Source organism: Onychostruthus taczanowskii, unplaced genomic scaffold (assembly GCF_017590055.1).
Source record: "Onychostruthus taczanowskii isolate IOZ18803 unplaced genomic scaffold, ASM1759005v1 scaffold60, whole genome shotgun sequence".
Classification (NCBI taxonomy): Eukaryota; Metazoa; Chordata; class Aves; order Passeriformes; family Passeridae; genus Onychostruthus; species Onychostruthus taczanowskii.
Window position 1 is genome coordinate 2488953 of NW_024503680.1, and position 12272 is coordinate 2501224.

General features: G+C 49.3%; 1 protein-coding gene across 3 annotated transcripts in view; it reads left to right on the forward strand.

The window, feature by feature from the left end:
- Nucleotides 1-721: 721 nt before the first annotated feature.
- PPP1R16B (protein phosphatase 1 regulatory subunit 16B) overlaps nt 722-12272 on the forward strand; it is a 59205-nt gene continuing 47654 nt past the window's right edge. Inside the window, exons 1-2 of one of the 3 annotated variants that reach the window (XM_041419281.1) lie at nt 726-824; nt 1715-1806. The gene's annotated coding sequence lies outside the window, so the exon portion shown is untranslated. Of the gene's footprint in view, nt 825-1714; nt 1807-9443; nt 9567-12272 lie in introns of all 3 variants that reach the window. The other 2 variants (XM_041419279.1, XM_041419280.1) reach the window with 2 other exon arrangements.

Consider the following 12272-nt stretch of genomic DNA (forward strand, 5'->3'; position numbering starts at 1 on the left):
AGCATGAGGAATCTGCTCTGCTCTGCTCCCAGTGGGTGAGTGTGGGCTCCTCATTGCCACTCCCTTGCCCAGGAGGCTTCTTGGCTTCTCTCCCAGTTCCAGTGACTGGTTTGACTCCTGGCAATGGCCCTTATCTGCCTATAAAATTGGCATAAGGCACACTTCAGGAATGGCATTTAGTTTTGGCATCAGTCACTGTGTTTGAAGCAATGTTACGCTGCATTGGGGGAGATTTTGGTTCCTCCTAAAAAATTTTCTGGGACCCCATCCCTTACACCAAATCACTCTGTGGCAAATAGGACCCTGCTGCCGGGCTCAGATATTTATGCCAAAAACCCTGGCAAAACAGTTTCTAAACCACATATCCACCTTCCAGCCTCAGTGGGGGCAGCAGCATCCCTCACCTTGTGCTAAACCAAAAGTCGGGGTAAATCACGTCCATAGGCAGCTGGGTGGGCAGGCAGGGGCGCGACCTTCCACCAAAATTCAAAGAGACTTTAAAAAAATATTTACTTATCCTAATTACCCCTCCCGGCGACAGAAACCGCCCCGCCCGCCCCATGCGGACGAGCCCTCGCTGCCCGGAGCCCGCAGCGGCCGCTCCCGCAGCATCCCCGGGGATGCTCCGCGCCTTCACCTGCGGGGCGGGCGCCGCTCCCCGCCCGCCTCCGGCCCCGGCCCCGCCTCGGGGCGGAGCTGCGGCCGCAACGGGGGCCGGAGGCGGGCGGCGAGCGGGTCTGCGCGGCGCCGCTGCCTCCCTCCGCTTCCCTGCGCCTGCTGTGCTGCGGGAGCGCGGCGCCGGGCCCGCTGCGCGGAGCTCCGCGGTGAGTGCGGGGCCGGGGCCGTGCGGGGGGCGAGCAGCGGGGGTTGGGGCTGGCCCGGCTCGGCCCGGCCCGGGGGATGCTGCGGGGGTGCCGCGGGCGGGTGCGGTCCCCGCCGCAGTCACGGCGGAGTTTGGGTAACTCCAGCCCGGAGCGGGCTGTGCAAGCCTCTGCCTTCCTCGGGCAGCCCGGCACGGCTCAGCCCGGCACGGCTCAGCCCGGCACGGCTCAGCCCGGCCACCTTCCGTGGCACATGGAAGAGGACGCGGTTCCGCCTCTCGGGGCAGCTCTGGCTCCGCGGAGCTTTTGTCGCTCGGGTTGAGGCGGTGTTCGTGCCGCGGGTCACCGAGCGCTGTGGATGGGGATCTTCCGCGCTGTTCGTGGGTGGGATTTGCTCGGTGCATGTAGAATTCCTCTCCCTTCTGGCACGAAAGGGGTGTGGAAGAAATTTACTCGAGGTAGCATAAATTACAAGCAACAGTAATTGTTGAAATTGGCATCGGGGTTGCAAGTGCCGGTTTCTGGGTGAGGTGAAGGGTTTTTGGGGACAGTTTCCTTCAGGCTGTGGCAGACCCGGGGAACTTCAGTCTGAACTTCTGCCCCTTCTCCAGCTCCAGGGCCTGAGGTGGCAGTGGTGGTAGAGATGCTTTTGGTGGACAGACAAGCCACCGAGTTCTGGTTTATCTCTCTACTTGCTTATCGTGAAAAGATCTGTTCTGCACGGTGAAAACCGCTCGAGGAGGAAGATGCTTCAAGCTGCAGTAGAGTAGTAGCTGGAAAAGTGGCTTTTCACAAATTGTCAGAGAAAGGAGAGGATTCACACACCTGGGAAAAAACCCAAAACCAAGTCCAAACCCACCTCTGAGCCCTCCTGTTCCCTAACAAACCCTCAGGGAACCTCGGGAGCAGCGGCTGCCGGGGCTGCCCTCGCTGTCACCTTGACCCAGCCTCCCCTGACCTGCTGTCCTGAGCCCTGCCATTACTGGTAAGTGGTTTTTCACAGATGGAAGGGCCGAGTGCTGTTATGGCAGAAAGCAGAAGGGTTTTTTCTGGCTGGAACAGAACTTAGTCTGGAGGAGGATTGTGTTTGTTGTGAAAGATGTAATGTATTAAACCCACTATAGTGAAGAATACCTTTTTTCATTCATGTTTTTTTCCTTCTTTTGCTTCTCAATGCTAATGGTTGGATAAAAAAGTGCAGATGATATTAAAATACTCTTTATTACAGTATTTTCATGGGTGTTGCTTTATGTCCTGAGATCTCTCATGAGGTTGGAATTGGAAAAAAAAAAAAAGCTAATTTTCCCTCTGTCTGGAAAACATAAGTGACTATTTAATAAGAAAAATAAGGTTTAAAGTGTTGAACTTCAGATATATGTGATGGATGTGATGAAATGCTGAGATACCACATCTTCTTTTTGCTATCAAGACCACGTGTCCAGGATGTGCATTTCTAACAATGTCTTGTTGTTGAGTCAGTTGTTGCAGGAAAAATGACTCTGTGTAAATGTGCTGGTACCAATTGTACCAGCTCCTCGGTGCTTCTGCATTGCTTCTGCAGTCACTTTGTTGGAACCTTATTTTCCCTTGGTTTAATAATTTATAAAATGCCTGTTGCCTCTAGGCACATTTCATCCAGCAAGAAGAAAAACATCAACCAGTGTTTACTGGTTACGGAGCCTGAGGTTGACAAATAATGAAGCTTTTGTGGATGAGGGGGTGTCTCATTTTTATCTTATATAAACTCACAAAAATGCAGGATTTGTGCTGAAAGTCTTGTTGGTTATTACTTGGTTCCTTTCCCCATCCTTAAAAGGTCTCTTGCCCACTGGTGACAAAGTGGGTTTTAACTGTGACCCTCCTTACCTTAATTTTAGGTCTTCTCCATTTTCCTTTTACTTGTGTCTGACTTGAGTTTAGCAGCTCTTAAGTATTTAACAACTGTCAAGTAAGGTGGCAAAATCAGATCCTACATCTTCACCAGCTGAGCTGCTTTGGCTGAAAGAGATCAACCTCTTTTTGGGCAATAAATTGCTCTCTCAAATCCTCTGCCAGATACTTATGAGCCACTATCATTAACTGCATTTTGAATCACTCATTGAGCTGGAGGGGGGAAATTGGCCTGCAGTTCATCTCATCTCCTTTGAAACTGCTAAATGATGATTCAGTGACCTCGGTGGGCAAATTATACAGCAGCTAATTGGCCTAAGAAGAAAAACTTGCCTGATACCAAATAAACTGGCTGCTGCTGTTCATTATCCTGAGGAAGATGCTCCAGGTGAAAGCTCCAGTTTCAAACAGTGACAGGGTTTTGTTGTGGCACTGGCAAGGAGACACAGTGAGCTCCTTCTTTTGGCCATACCTGGGTGTGGTGTCCGTTCCACCTCCAGCAAGTGTTGAAGGTATTGTCCTTTGAAGGATAAAAATCTTAACTCTTCAAGCTAGTGAATAGCCCTCTCCTCTTCCTCCTCAGAGGGTAAGCCTGCTCACTGGGGTGTGATGTTTTTGGAGGACTCGCCTCTGGGGGGATCCCAGCAGAGCTGAATTTAGGAAGGAAAACAAAGCATAATGCAGGGGCCCCGCTCATCACCTTGCCATTCCCTCCCTTGCTTTGGCAAAGCCCTTTCCAGGAGCCGTGTGCCACTTCCCAAAGATGCCTGGCAGCTTCCTGGCCCGACGCTGGGGACACAGGTCGGGGTTAACCCCTCGTGGGCAGTGAAACGTGCTGGTGGCCAGCTGGGATGAGGAGAGCAGGGCAGCGAGCTGTGCCGGTGCTGCGGTCAGCCCGACCTCGCTGCTTGTTCTAAACTGTTCAGGGCCAGTGGCTTCTCTGCAAGGAGAGCTGGAATTGGGAGTGACTGCCAGGGTAGAAGCATCCAGGTGTGGCCTGTTCAGCTTTCCTTAAGCAGCTGCAGGAATGAGCTGGGATGTGTGAAAGGGGTCAGCTGGTGGCTTTTGCAAGGCTGTTAGTCGATTTACACCACCTCCTAGGATGGTCTTGCCAGCTGGCTCATCCTTTAGCAAAGTTTCAAGAGGCTTATCACAATCTTACTAGAAATCTGTTGTCTTCTGTTAATCTGCCTGTCTCTCCTTGTCTCCTTCCCGAGCGCTCCCTTGCACATTCACATCCACAGCCCTGCTCTCCTGCTGGCCCACACCTGCTCTGCTGCTTGCCAGAGCCTTGTTTAGGGCATGCCCAGTTGTGGACTGTCACTTTTTACTGTCCAACGTGTTTTTTCTTTATATATAGAGAGATACTATATTTTTACAGGTTTTCTCTGAAGGTGATGCTCCTGAAAGGACAGTGGAGCCAGGGTGCTTTGCTGGCTGGGTGGAGATGCAGGGTGGTACCAGCAGCCAGCTCTGATTAAGGCAAAGCTGAGTCCAGCTCTGATTAAGGCAAAGCCCACTCCTAGGTCAGGCCCTGCTCAGCGTGGAGCACGGGGCACTTGGCCACGGCAGCAGCACCAGGAGCAGGTAATGCTGGGTGGGGATCGCCTGCACCTCACCCCTGAAATCAGGACAGTTCCCACTTTGCTGGGCAGTGCTGGGCTTGGCCTGAGCAAAGAGCAGCAGAAAAGCTGTCAGACTTGGAGAGGTGAGAGGAGTGAATGCAACACCCCTGGTCTCACGGCAGTGGGCAAGGGTTTGTCAGTGAGGCTGCTGACACGGGACTGAGTCAGGACTGGCGCTGCTGTCTGGGACAAACGACACCTGCAGAGTGATGTGGCTCTTCCTGACACAGCTTTTCCTTGCAGCTCTCAGAAGCATGTCAGCACTGGGGTTAACAGCCACGTAGGCACTGAGGAACAAGAATGAATAGCTTGAGGAAGGCTAAGCCTTAATACCCAAACAAAGCAAAAAAAAATGGTGTATCGTTTGACGGGGATTAAGTGAGCTGTGAGATCTCTGGCTCTAGAGGCCCAGCTAGGAAATACACAAATACACAGCCTTTGACAAAGCTGGCTTGGCTGTCCCTGCTTCCAGAGGCAGCGTCCATGTGCTGATGCAGGTGCTGAGCTGCTGGAGCCGCCCATCTGCCTCTCCCCTTGACTTTCACAAGGATGCTCTTTCTCCTGCACAACACATTGTTTGCTCTCCTTGAATGTTACTAGCTGGCAGGGAAAGAGATCAGTCTGTTTTTTTTCCAGAATAGTCAGCTGATTTAATCCCAAGGGAAGTGGTTGAAAAGCATGAGACAGGTGGGTTGGCATTCCTGCTTTGTAGCCCTCCATAATTCCAGCAGGAGAAGGATAAACGGGAGAAGTGCAGTGCTGGGTACATTTCCGTGTTTGCATTTGAAAGAGCTTGATAGGCTGTGATTAACGGGGCTAAATGGAAGCTTGATAAATGGTACATTCAAAGGAACCTCAAACAAAAATGGCTTTCCAAGGAGGCCTTGGGGTGCTATAAAGGGCAGGCCGTGGGTGTGCTGTAGTGCTGTTTGGTTATGGTGGGCAGGGAGCACTGCAGGCTCTGTCCCCTGCCTTGTGTCCCGTGCACCTGCTGAGGGACAGCCCTGTGGCTGTGCAGACACTCCTGCAGGTGGTTGTTTTTCTCCTGATTTAAGTTAATATGATGTTCCCAAATTGAGAGTACCACATCTGCATCCCAGAGCCCCCCGTGTCCCCATAGCCAGGCTCCAATTAAGGATGCTCTAAAAGCAGCAGGCCAGCTACCATGGCCTTGCAGATGAGAACCATTGGCCTAATCTATTTTTACAGTGAATTAAACTAGAAAAAGGTACTGCCACTCTAGAATAAGAAGCCACCTGGGGAGTTAACCCAGAATAGTTGTTCTGCTTTGAATTTGCGCCCTATCTCACTTCAAGATAACTTTCCTTCCATATATGCAGGCCCTGTAAATGCAAAATACAGGGCATGCCTTAAGCAGGGTCCCCACTAGAGCTAGAAAAACACCTTATTTTTCCTGAGGTCTCCCTGCATTCACACACTCCTAAATTCAGGCATCCTTCTCTGTTGTTAATCTGCCCTGTTTCATTCTCAATCCCCCACAGAAAGCTGTGCTCCTTTCCCACCCCAGTTCTGTGGTTTGCTCCAACACCCTGACTGCCACTCCCACAGCCACCTCTGCTGTCCTCCCCTGTCCCCATCCAGCTCCTGAGCAGGTCACACTCAGTGAAATGAGCATCCCGAGTGCTCAGTCCCTGTCAGGATTGTGCAAAGAGCTTTTCTCAGGCTTGCCACCTTTCTCAGTGAGTCAGTGTGAGCAGCAGCTAAGAAGCAGCATCAGGTGGTTTTTCAGAGCTGGGGCTGATAACTTGGGCTGGCTGGGGGTAAATTATTTGCAGTGGCCAAAGGCTTTGCTCTGGTGCTGCTCTGGTCTCATGTCCATCAGGAGGAGCAGTGAGGATGTTGGCATGATGGTTTGAGTTGCGCTGGACATTGCTCCCCTGGATTTGTCAAGCTCAAGTTAAATGTATGTAATTTTAACATCTCCTGATTCTTCGGGGGCTGACTCATGCTTTCTTGGCCTGAATGATTCATAGCTCTTGAACTCCATTGCTAAATTCATTATGCAACAATTACAGGGTTGGGAATGCCACCCTAAGTGCACACAAACAAGCTGGCAGCAACTCCCCCCTCCTTTTCTCTCGCCCTGAGTTGCCAAGAGACCTTTCCTGTGAGTTTGCTCTTGTAGGTGAGGGTCTGCTGTGTCTTGCTGCTCTGCCCTTGAGCTGGGAGGGGCAGGAGTTGCAGGTTGGGTATTTCTGGAAGAGAGGAGGGAGGCCAGCCTAAGAGGGAAGGATGGAGATGCACAGCTTCATTCATCAGGACCAGTTGCCTTAATTTTATCCCAGCTACACCATATGATGTTATGGCATTCTTAATGATCCATATGGGAAAACCAAAAGTATCAGGCATCACTCTAAGGTGCTCCACGTGGTGATTTTGGAGTTTGGCAGCTTTTCATGGGCACAGATTCTGCTTGATGACTGGCACAGCAGCTCAAAGGTCAAATACCCCTCTAAGGAGAAAGATGAAGGAAGACAGAAGGGCCCTGTGCTGGCAGTGAGGTGTCCAGTAGTACCTTCCTTTTCTCTCCTTGGTGGGGCTAAGCTGAGATTTAGGGATTTGTATAGGACTTGGCTTTTTACTAGTGAGGTCTCGAGCAAGGGCTCATCTGCTCTGTGAAGTTAAGTGGGTTTTGTACTGGGTGGGCTCTGCTTAACCCCCCAAAGCAGTGGGTGGGAGCAGGCTGCAGGGCTGTCAGTGGGATGCAGAAGGGTCACCCCCACCATCTGCTGGATCAGATCAGATTTCAGGCTTTAAGGTGCCCCTGTTACCTGAATTTGACTTCTGCACTGGTTTTTCTGCCATCCAAAGAACATTTCTTTTCAGAACAAACATTCAAGTGAGTTACCTACTGAATGGCAGGGTTGGCACCTCTGCCCAGGAAACCCTCCAGAAAGTCTTCCCTAAGAGCAGCCATTCTTCCCAGCTGAGGCCTTAAATCTTGATGTCTTTGGGAAGAGTCTCTCCTGGACAGGTCTGACTGTTTGCACATTGGGACAGCAGGGGAGAATGGCTGAACATTGGCCTCATCTGTGGCTGAGGTTTTCTAAGGTTTTTCTTGGTTCTCCTTAGTCTGTGGCAGCAGAGCCCTTGTGCTGGTAATCCCAGAAATGGCAGAAGCAAAGTAAGAGCTGGACTGGTGAGGAGGAGAGCTGTACCAGCAATTCTGGTTCCATGCTCATGAGTCAAGTTAATCTAAAGTATCAGAAATCCTATTTTCAAACTGCTAAGTGGTAAATATTTGATTAAACTAGATGTCAGAGCAATTGTATTGTCAGAGCAGCAAGTCAAGCCAACAACCACCCTGCCTGTGGCCAAGAGGAGATGCAGAAAGCACAGAAAGTAGGGCACGTACGGTGACGTGCGGGTTGATAGCTGCGCCTAAAAATAAGGTTCTTCAGAAACAGAAAATCTGCCTTGCAAGCAAGGCAGTGGCAAGCTGCTCCCAGAGTCTGATTTCAGACTGAAACTGGTGATGTTGGCACCGCAGAGAGCTGTGCTAACATTTGTTAGCATTCTGCTAGCAAAACATTTCGTTTCAATCTCATGGCTTGCATGTGAGATAAGGCGAGTTCCTCTGGAGCGGGGCCGGCAGAGGTGGAAGTGCGAGGCGGTGCTGCTTTTCCCGTGCAGCTTTCTGCTCATCTGCATCTTAAGGAGCCTTTGTCCTCTTCAAGTATTGTGGGTCCACTTGCTAGGAGATGCTCTTGTAATATTCCTGCAGGCTTTCAGGGAGCACAGCCTGGGTTGCCCTGGTCCAGGCGTGCTGATGGTGGGTGCTGCAGTGAGTGGGCTGGCCCTGGTACCCTACAGCAGCTATAGGGTGCTGCAGGAGGCCTGACCTGGTCTGTCAGTGTTGGATCAGCAGCCTCAGGGCCCCCTTCTTGCACACTGGGGGCTAACCTTGACCTGCAGAATCTGGGGGAACTGGAGGATGAATTTTTTGGTGACACATGCGTGGTTTAGCAGGTCAAGAAGTCATCATGGAGTTTACCAAGGTATGAGGGCTAAACCGTAGACAACAAATCCAGATGTTTGAGCTGTCTGGAACAAAGCATCCCGCACTGTCACATGGATAATTAATTTTCCCCAAAGTCTCACCGCTTTACTCTCCCAGCAGAGCCTGTGGGCACCCTGCTGGTCCCTGCTCAGCAGAGGCAGGAGGGTAACACTACCCTGAGCAGCTCTGTGGGCTCCCTGATGGATGCAGGATGGGTCAGAGGGCGTCTTTGTATGTTACTTTGTTAAGACCTTTTGAGGATTATTGGAATTGTTATAGATGTGCTCAATAATGTCCATAAGCTTTAGAGTTGAAAGCATTTTGTTAGTGGTAATTAAATGCAACCGCTGTTTAAAATGGATGGATCAGATGGTTGGGAAGAGAATCCTCTCATAAATCTCCCACAAAATCAATATTCCTCCTGTCAGGTGTGTAGCAAACGCTTTTAGATTCTGCCAATCACTGGCTTTGTCACCGTGGTGCCATAAAGCTGACAGAATCACACCTTTGCCTTGGAAAGGGACCAGCAAGGCAGGACTTCCTTTTGGTGGCAAAAAACCCCAGAAAATCAATAAAAATTGAGGAATGCAGTCCCACTGGATGGTAACTCCCTGTAAGAAGGCACAGCTCTGGGGGTGAACATCTGCATGAGGGCAGGTGGGATGCCTGGAGTGGGAATTCCCAGGAAAAGGCACATCCCTGTCCATAGGGACCCTGCAAGAGCCCTGCTGCTGGCACATCCCACTGGCACGGCCTGAGGTGCCCAGGAACTGCAAATGGAAAATCCAGGCACTTATCTAGCTTGTTGCTGTGCCAGAATAGGGCTGTTCCTAGGATTATTTTTGTTCCGTGGGCCAAAATATGTGTAAATGGCTTTAAACAATGGAAGGATTTCTGTTAAAAAGAGTGGGGTGCGGGTGTGAATAGGGTTGTAATTTATATCTTGAGGGAAGGGTGTGGGCTCTTCCAGTGGTGTTTTTGAGATTCTGTTGGAAATTAGCTTGGGGTTTGCTTTTTTTTTAAATTTTCCCCATGTCTTATTTTCAAGCCTGTTTTGAGGGAAAATTGTTGTTTTCCAAATTACAGATCTCTCAATGCGTAGCTGAAAATGTCAGGAAGAGGGATGCAGTTTTGGAAGCCTCCACACATCTGTCTGTGGCAGGGTTGATAAAAAATGGAAGCTCTAACCAGAAAAACAAATAAAAAGAGGTAATATCACTGTCACAGATGGGTCGGGCTGCTTTCTCTGCAGGTGTCTGCATTGCAATCCCCACTGCCATATAATGTGCTGTGGAAAAGAGAAATTGAGAGCCCAATCGGAGACTTATGCCCTCAATTAATTTTTGTTCCACATAATCGGAGCTGCTGCATGCTTTTCCTTCAATATTTAACTGCCTGGCTCAGAGGATGGGGCTGCTCTCGTGCGGGGGAAGTTGGGATTCGCTTCATGTTTGCACAGAAATCCCATTCTGATCCTTCTTTCTTTGCCTAAGGGCAGGGATCCTGCTGCTCCTCTGATGCTGCAGATAAATTTTGTTAGCAGACACTTTTCTGCTAAGGGGAGCAAAGGGGAGAGGGGAGTGGTGTGTGCTGCATTCTTGAAGGAATAAAATTTCCTTGTCTTCGAGCATCATCTTCCCTGGAGCCGCCTGTGCTGTCTGGGGCACAGTCAGAGGGGAGAGCTCCGCTCCTGGTTCCATGTGCTCGGCCCTCAGTCAGGGAGAAAAGCAACCAGGACAATCAGTGAGTGCTGTTGAGTGGGGTGTCTCTGTGGCACTGGGTTAAAGGGGAGTGCCTTGTTCTGCTGGAGTTGAAATTGAGCCCTGAACTTTCTGATTTTTAACTCGACTCGAAATTGCCATTAAGGTTTTCAAGTTCAAGCTGGCAGAAATGCCCCCTTCCCTTCTCCTTGTGGAATTTCATAGCCCAGAGCCCAGGGTGTCTGTTTTTACTGATTCACTAAAAGCAGAGGGAACCCCAGGTGTCCCCCTTGGGGAGTACAGGGGGGCTGAGCAGTTTTTACAGCTCCAGTGCATCCTTCAAGTTGTTCCCAGTGCCTGGACTAGAGCTACATCTCAAACTGGGGCTGGAAAAACCCATTCTGCCCATGGATGTAGAGGAAGAGCCAGTGAGAGTGGAGCTTGGCTGGTGAGGAAGATGATGGGGAATAAAAATAGAGAGGGGAGAAGAAACCCCCAACTATTAGTGAGTGGGAAAACCATCCACGTGGAAGTTCTAGTTTTGAAAATACCCCCAGGCAAGGGCAGCTTAATGCAGAAAGGTGTGTGAGAAATGGCACTCACTTTCAAAAAATTTAGAATGTTTATTAAAACCTTGTCAAAAATACAACAGAAGACTGAAGAAAGAAAATATTACAGGATTTTTCCCACCATGTGCTCATCCAAAAAATGGATGTTCTGCCTTTAGCTCTTCCCAAATTTCTGTCTGTTGACTCCTTCTTCACTGCCCAGTGGTGGACATCTCCTACACCTTGACTGGAGTTCAGCTGTTGCCATAACAACAAGCCAGCCCTCCTAAATGTCCCAGGCCACCCCCTGATAACAACGCCAGGAAGGGGGGTGAAACATATCTATAAATCTGTAAAACTTCTCTTAACATACACATAATATTTGCCCTTTAATTGTGAGAGTCAACCATCCCATTACTCATGTCTCAGCTCTGAGGGGCTGTGAGGAGCAGAGCAGAAGGCTGCATTTGCTCTGCAGAGCTTTTAGAGGAAGGTTTTTAAACACCCCCAGGTCCCACTGCCTTGGTTGGAGCAGGGCTGCAGGAGCTGCTCTGCTCAGGAGCCACGTGGAGAGAAGTGAGATCTGAGCTGGTTTAGCTTTAATGCTCTGGCTTGCTCCTAAATCCTGTGGGTGAGCTGTGCTCAAAGCCCTGCCCTGCTGAGCCCCCCGGCAGAGCTCTGAGCCCTCTGTGTCTGGGCACCAGCACCAGGTCTGGGCTGCTCCTCACTGCACCCTGATCTGGGGGAGGACTGCTTGGACAGACGGGGTTTTAAAATTTATTTATTTTTTTATTTTTTAAGGAAGCCTATGCTGAAATATTGATAGGAAAAGGAATGTATATTGTGCTGTGTTGGGTGTTTACAGGAAATATATAGTGAAAATACTGAGGGGCTTTCCTCAAACAAATGCCAGTATTGTTAGGAGTGGAACAGTTGGGAGGAGAAAAGAAAGAGGCACTTAAAATTTTCTATTACCAGTGTTGGCTCCAAAGAGATTTTTTTTTTACTTTCTGCTTCACTTTTTTTCTTTTTGCTTGTATTTTATTCCCTCTGCTGGGAAGGAGCTCATTGAAGACAGAGAGATTATCTGGAATTAGAGATAAAGCAGCCAAACAAAAATCTTTTTAATTCTCTGGAGCAGAATTTAGCTTGAAATTTTGAGCTTTCCATCAAGCTAGAAAAATATTTTACAATGATGAACCTTCACCACACTTGCAGCAGGCAGCGATGAAAGTTCCTTTGCTGCAGATGGTAAAACAGTATCTTCACTTTAAGAAGGTAATTGGGGCACAGATTAAGTTACTTACTTTGCATACAAGAAACCTGTGGGAAAGCCAAGAATCTCTCCTAATTTCTGATGAGATCTCTCACCCAGAATATTTCTGTACCTGCTCTTCCCCACCAGCACTCCAGGGCAGATGTAGGAGTTGTGTTCCCTAAGGGGTCCTGGCTGAAATACATAGATATTTATATATATATACACACACACACATATATATTTATTTATTTATATATATATATTTTTTTTTAAGTGATGTTTCCTGTCACTTTCCCTGTCATTCCTTAAGGAGGAACCATTCTTCTGGTAGTGCTGAGCATCTGCTGCTTAAAGTGTAGCTGAAGCCCTGAGTGAGGAAAGGAGCTGTTTACTTCTAAGATACCAGTGC